The following is a 7760-nucleotide window of genomic DNA, read 5'->3' on the forward strand; positions in this document are numbered from 1 at the left end:
CACACGGTGCACGTGTGTGTGTGTGTGTGTGTGTGTGTGTGTGTGTGTGTGTGTGTTATGCTGACACACACATATGTCTGAGCCTGATGGAAACACACAGATTCGATACGCATGACCATGATAAACTGAGAGCACTTCGGTCACACGTTCCGTCTCTTTTGCTCCCGGAGCGGATTTGATCCCGATTTACCGTCACGTCAATGACTGTAATTGTAAAGCGGCGCCACACCTGCACTTAAGGAGCAGCGACAATAGCCTGGCAGTTAAAAACACACAACAAAACAAAGCCAGGGGTAAAGTTGTGGGGTGCGGTCGCAGGCTTTGCCAGGGATGAATAGAGGACAGGCCTCAGGCCGTCTTCACCGGGGATTACAACACCTTTTTTTTTTTTTTACCTCCTCACACACACACAAAGCAGAATTAAGTGCTTAAATGTTAAAAATATTACACTTTTTTTTTTTTTTTAATTCAGCCCATTTTCTCAAACACAAAATCCAAGTATTTAAACTGCAATCACAAAACTAGAGTTATAAGTGGAAACTTGCAGCAGCGTAATGGACGAAGTGAGAAACAAGACAATTAAAGAATTATTAAAATGAAAAAAAAAAAACAATAGTAGTGTTGGGGTTAGTTTAAATTTGTAAAATAGGTATTGCACACCAGTGTATTGCATAATGAGAACTGACTATTATTGCACCGTTCCAGTGATGATGATGATGATGATGAAGTGATGTTTATACAAACCATTATCTCAACTCTTGTTCACCCGTCTTGAAAAACCAGACGAAACACGTGAGGCCTTAAGTAGAGAACTCAACAGCGTGTTTGTGTATTATCCTGGAAAATTCACAGTGTAAAAATCGAATTTATGACAAAAACAAATTTCCTCGACAGGCTTGCATTTTTTCTCTCCAAACATCCCTGAAATCAACCAGATTATTTATATGAACAAAAATGCTGTAAATTCTATTTAGAAAATGCAGGAGTCGCAAGAACGGGACCTTCAACCTGAAATATACAGGTTGAAGGTATTCAAACCACGTTCGTTCTCAGTAAAACTGAACTTTAGGTAAACATGTTCAGGTTTTTCATTCGTGTTCGTCAAAATGCAAACGCTTGAAATCATTCAAACCACAGAGTCGATTATGGGAAATAAGGAGAATTAAATAGCTTTTTTACAAAGACAAACATTTCTCATTCTCAACACTAAAAATATCCCTTCTCTCTACATGAGAATGGAAAACCTGTAGGTCCACCAGCAGAGTGGAGCAGTTTCACTTCTATTCCCCTGTGACTCATAGAGCGCGCGCACACACATACACACACACACACACCCACGCGGATGGTAAACAGGAAGTGGCCCCACAGCATCATATGAATGTATGATGACAAATCATTGACCTTTGACCTTTGATCACGAGGCCCTGGAATCCACACGTAACACGATCTTCTTCAAACTCAAGTCAGTGTCACAAAACAAACAGACGATGTGTCGACGGTTCTATTACCCTTGATAATTCTCTTTTTTTAAAATATATATATATATATATATATATGTGTCACATGGCAGAGAAGGCAGGCAGGGTCACGGCTATTATTAGAAAGAAAAAAAATGCTGCTTATTCTGTGTCCGTGCTTTATTGTTTATCTATCTTCGGTCATGATCTCATTATGTTTGCTTTCCCAGACCTTCACGATCTGATTTCCGCATTGTGGCCGGTGTTTTTGTTCCAGTTCGTCGTTGTTTTCATGTCGCGTGAAATGTTGCCGCTGCTAAACTCGCAGAGCTGCCGAGTTTAGGGTTGGAAACAAAATAAAAAGTCGCCGTGTTCTTGTTTTACCTCACTGATTTTAAACTATTTGATGGGTTTTAGACTCTTTTCTTTTTCTTTTTCATTTGCTCTCTGTGTCCGAGCAACTCAAACTTTCTTAGTGAAGGACATTCAAGGTCCGGTTTACAAGACGGATGCGTCGACCGTCTTTGCCGAACTTCCCACAATCCTCTGCCTCTCGCAGTTGAAAGCGTCCAGAGAAACTCTCTGATTGGCGTCTGGGTGACGTCGCGTTCAAACACCGTGACCTTTGACCCGAAGAAGAAGCGACGACGTGGGAGTTGAATTGATTCGGGGTGAAATGTCAAGAGGAATCTTTTATACGGTCCAGTCACCTTTGGACCTGGAGCACCGAGAGGCTGATGTGGGCAATGCAACCGGAGGAGGAGTACACACTGAGAAGTACACAGTGGGAAGTACACAGTGGGAAGTACACACTGAGTGTAAACAGACGAACTGCTCCACATGTTGATTTTGGTTCTGATCGGAAGGTGACCCGCACATTATCACACCTGTTGTCCTAATGTTGACTGACGCTTCAAACAATCACGTGGACGTTTTGAAACAAATTGGTGGTGAAATCAGGTGACAGTTCTACTATAAATTCAGTTCCGAGTCCCACAAGGAAGGTTTATGCAAAGTTATCTATGTGTGTATTAAGTTTAATTGTCGTGTTTTTAAATCTGTTACCCTCTCACCACACTGAATCTAGAATCGGTTTTACCCGACGTGTGTTGACCGGCTCTGTTTGTCGCAACAACTGAATCTTTCATAGCTTTTAAATTTTCCTTTCTGTTTGTTGCAAGGCAGATAAAATTCCCCCCAGCTGATATGATCTGTAACCGATTCCCAGACACACCGAGGAAGGAACAAGTCATCGGGAGAAATTCTGTCCAGACCTGGAGTTCAGTTTTCGAGCACCGATGACAAGTCTGAACAGACACCAAAGCGCTTTCACACAAATAGAAGAGAATCCCATTTAATATGATGCAGAATATGCTAGAAGACTAAATAGAACCAAAATGATTTCAAGAGAAATACAATCCAAACCCAACAACAATGGAACAATGAGACAAATAGAATGATCAAATTGGATAACGTGTAATATTGAGAAGAATAGAACCGAATCAAATAGAGTAATAGAATAAAATGCAACGGATTAGAATGCAGTAGAATTTTGAGTTGCAGGTCAGGCTCAGCTCAACATGCAGGATTCATATCGGGAGTAATGAAAGATAAGGTTTGAGCGGAGGAGTTCACGGCGCCTTTGACTTTTCCAGCTTTTGGAGCCGCGGGTTCTCCGCGTTCTGAGCACGATCAGAAAACACACGGACTCTCAGCCATGAAGATCTGATGGTTAACTAAAAGCTTCTGAGGAGCGCGATGATGGACTTCTAACAGGAAGTCCAGCATTACTGGCTGATGGGAGTGCTTTTATGCTGCTGTCAGCTGCAGCAGACCGATAGAGAAGTTCTTCTATTTTATGTACTGACTCTCTTCCTGTAACCCTCAGCGCTCGTTCAATATAGACGATCCTTAAGAGGTTAATAAAAACCACAATGAATAAGATAATAAATGAAAAAAATAGACATTAAAGTCAAACATGAATATGAAAATAAATACAAACATTCGCATGCCAGCAAAATAAACAAGAATAGTATTTGCAAAGTAGTAAATATAATGGGTTATTAAAATTTTTTTTAAAGAAAGACAGAAATTAGGCTGCAACTAACCTTATGCCTAAATTAAATAAATCACACATAGCGTCAAGAAATTGGGTTTCACATAAAAAATAAAAAAAATCTGCAATGGACAAAACCAGAGTAAAAAAGAAGTCAGTGGACAGAAAGTAAAAACGTGAGGTGTTTGTGCATCCTTGCTGAGCAGGATTCCTCTGAGTTGAGCCCAGCGAAGGCCGGACCAGAGTTCCACCGTCTCCCTGCAGCTCGTCAGGAAACACTAGAGTCTCTAAACATTGACCACCCATAGTCAATAATTGACACCGTGTCTCGGGGCTAATGGCCTTGACAGAGAGTCGACCTGCCCAACAGTAAAACACAAAGGAGTTCAGTGTTTGCTTTGCGCCAAAAAAAAAACAAAAAAAAAAAGGTGACTTCATCTTTGACGCGGATCTGAAGCGCAGTTAGTCATTGATCGGGACCAGATCTGTGACTGTACGTCTGATAAGTGACACGCCAATGCCGACATCACGTTATCAGAATCCTTCATATCGCCTCTGCACCGACACAGTGTTCCTCTACGAGTCAACATTTACTACAAACCACCAGAGACCAATCAAAAAGTCATTCAACACAAGTAACAGAATTAAAAAAAAGAATAAGAAAAAAAGAGAAGCCCAATGCGGTAGAGTGCGTTGCAGCACATTATCTATATTGTATGTGAGTTTAGTGTTTATAGCTTGACTTTCAGTCTGGATGCATAGGATTCACTTAGAGTATCCCGCCAGGAAGACATTTTATTGGCCCCTATGAATAGAATCATTAGAAGGAGTGAGGATGGAGACCGGAGGACGGTAGAGACTCCCTGCGTCCGTCAAGCCGCTCCCTGCTCTGTGCTTCACGGTGGTTTGGTGAACAGACGTTCACGAAGCAGAAGCACTTCTCTCATTGCCACCGTACGGATGGAAGAGCAGTAAATTGTGTAAGTGGCCGCTGTAACTGAGTCGCTCGGCCACTTAGGCTGCTTTCACACGCAAGTCTTGAAGCTCAGATTGGATTTGCTGCCTAAATCAGATTTTCGTTTTGACGGTACACGTATTTTATCAAGTGACCCATATCCGATCCTCGCGATTTCACACGTCTGAAACGTTGTTGGTTTGTAAGCAGACATGCTACAGTGAAGTGAAGTTAAACATCTCCAGGGTTTTTTTGGGAAGAGAAGTAGAAAAAGGGTCATAATTGCATCTTGGGCATGCCTTGAATGGATAGGTGAGATTTCCTATCGGAACATAGAATTTGGACTTTATTAACAGGAACCCAAAAGCTTCGCCATCGCATCGCCACCGGGCATTCCCTCCGCCACAATGTGCTGCAATCCTTTTCCTCTGCGTCCATACTTCTCATTCGTCTACCTTGCAGCTCATCCAGAACAAATCCCTGCACTGCGTGTCAAAGGGTTGACTTCCTTCTGGTCCATAACGCTCTGAATGGTCTCGGTCTCAGATTGACTTGTAGAATCTCAAACCTCCAGACCTCTGAGGTCCTCGGGAAGAGGTTCACTCAGGGTTCCTCAAGTCAGAGACAAACAAAGTGACACAACATTGCCATTAGTTTATTCAGTGACGATCTTATTATAGAATTGGAAATAATTCAATCACATTGCCACCCCCAAAATAAGGGACGATATAAATGCAGCCACTGATAACAGAGAACAGACAGTCACCCAGCGGTGCTTGGTTTCATTTCTTGTTTTTGTTTTTCTTTCTGCAAATCACTTCATTGTAACTGCCTGTACTCTCTGTTCCATTGTTGTCCTGCCACTATCAGACTACTGTTTCTTTCTGTCTCTACCGGAAAGTCTATCTCTTTGCTACTTCTCTGGAACGGTCTCTCCGACTCCCTCACATTAACTTTCTGCTCTAATTAACGAGATTGAGGTTCATCTGGAGTCAAGGAGTTTGTTATAAATTCCTCTAAGATAGCAGAACACAGGGTTGTGTGTGTGTGCGTGTGTGTGTGTGAGCGTAAATATTTCACTCAAAAATTCCCAACATGATAAGTAATCTGGTGGGAATAAATTGTGTCTCTCAGTAAAATACATGAACACTGTCAAGGTCAGACTATTAGTCAGAATGAGAACAATCACTCATAAAAGCTTCTTGTTCTGTCTCTTTAACTTTCTTCTTTTTTTTTTTAAACCACAATGTTATTTTTTATATTTTCTAGTTCACACGTCTTTTATTGAGCAATTCAGATTCGTATACATTCTTGTCAAAGGCCTCATTGATTACTGTTGAGCTTTCCAGGACAAGAGACGAAGACGAAGATTCGTTTTTGTTTGCAAGTTCATCTTGTGTCTGTGTCGAACCAATGGAAATCCATGCTTGTTAATTTGGCCGGAGTGTCGCAATATCAGGACGCGTGGCCAGATCGAGAGGGATTTGTGTGACATGAATAATAGAATGCTCAAATCTAGTTTTCCACTCCAGTATCCTTTCACTGCTCTGCTGAAGGGACGGTCGACAAGACAGAGGGTAGAGGGGGTTGTTGGGTAACTTCAAAATGTATGATGACCAATAAAAGCCCATGTTTGGACATTAGCGTGGGCTTTTAATGGTCATAGCGCCAACATTCCTCCTCCTCCTCCTCCTCCTCCACAACACATTCTCACCCCATTAGCTGGTTCACCTGAGGATTGGCCACATTAAGTGCAGCTCCAAACAAACCAATAGTGTTAAGTGGGAGTGAGTTATGAAGCGAGTCATCCCCCCCCCCGCTGAGAGAATACACATCTCAATTAACCTCCTTAAGTTAATTAATCGCATTAAGTTTTGTAGAACTTGATTTATTCAGATGTTACCAATTGAAGAAACTCGGTTAAGTTGGTCCAGTTATTTTCCTTTTTTCAGTGTAGCGCTTGCCAACACTCGGGTAGTTCACCGATCACGTAATCGTACAGGTCAGGGTATAGGTAAAGTCAGGCCACTATTTTGAATTGTTGCTCCAGGTGTTTGTCGGGAGCTTGTATGGACAGTCAGACAACTCTAAAATATTTAACCAGGGATTGTACTAGCACCTGGTTATTCCTTATGGTAGAATTCCTCTCGGTAGTTCTATGCAAATATGGCGCCCGTCCCGTCTCGTGATCTGTGACGTGGCCCCGACGTCCCAAATACAAACCAATAAATAAATAAATACGAGCAAAACAAAACGTTCACTGAAGGCAACAACCTGGGGCCCGTACGACAAAGCAGGTATATGTCTCTCTGTTATCTGGATCAACAAAGACAATCTCTGATCAGCGGTACAAGGGAGCTGGCGATGGACTCCCGGATTCAACCCAGACTTTTCCAATCCTGGTCAGTGTACGTCCACACAAAAAGGGGCGGGGTTTGCAAGCATCTGCGTTATGCCACAAGTGACCGTTATGTTTTATTTCAGATCAACCCTCGTGAAGAAGTGAAGAACAAGAACCTCCTTCAAAGCCTCAGTGACAAAGCTTGATTTCATTGTGTCAAAAGGATCACATTTCTCCCTTTAAAACTCTTTCTCTCCTTTAGCGCTCTGCTCATCCAAGAGATCTGATTGGTCAGGAGGTGGTGCTTTTTTTATTTTGCAACGTAGAACCCTAGCTTGATCCCAGACGTTACCTCGATAAGAGAAAGCATCGCTTTGCAGTTCAGTCCTCTGGACTCTTTAAGCTTGACGTGGACTTTTTAAACTCCGACTTGGCTTTTAGACCTGACCAGGACGCTTTACCGGCACACCGTTACTCCTTTAATAAGACTCTATTAAAGACTTGTTAATAAGGCTTTTTCATCCGGACCTGGTGTCTCTCTAACGGACTTCAGCACTTTTAACTTTACCTGAGTTTCTTCAAGACTTTTCAACAGAGAACTGGATTCTTCCGAGTCTCCAGAGTCTTTGAACAATGACAATGACTACACGAGGTCCATAGACTTACTTCAAAGTGACCTCATACTCTTCTAAATCAACAAGGTTTGTCTGTATTTCTTAATACAAGACCCTTAATCCACCTGTGTTATGCTTCCGTCGGCGTCGAGAGGAGGAGCAAACAGAGGTGAGACGGCGTCCGAGCCGAGAACAAACACAATGACGAGATACGAGTCACCCCCTTCGCCTTTGTTGACGCAGCAGGCCAGCTTAGCTTGGCTGTGTTTGAATTTCTAGATTCTTATCACGGGACGGGGCCTTGTGGTGCCGTTGCTTGTGGTGTATCTGTGTGAAA

This window comes from Blennius ocellaris (genome assembly GCF_963422515.1).
Source record: "Blennius ocellaris genome assembly, chromosome: 13".
Classification (NCBI taxonomy): Eukaryota; Metazoa; Chordata; class Actinopteri; order Blenniiformes; family Blenniidae; genus Blennius; species Blennius ocellaris.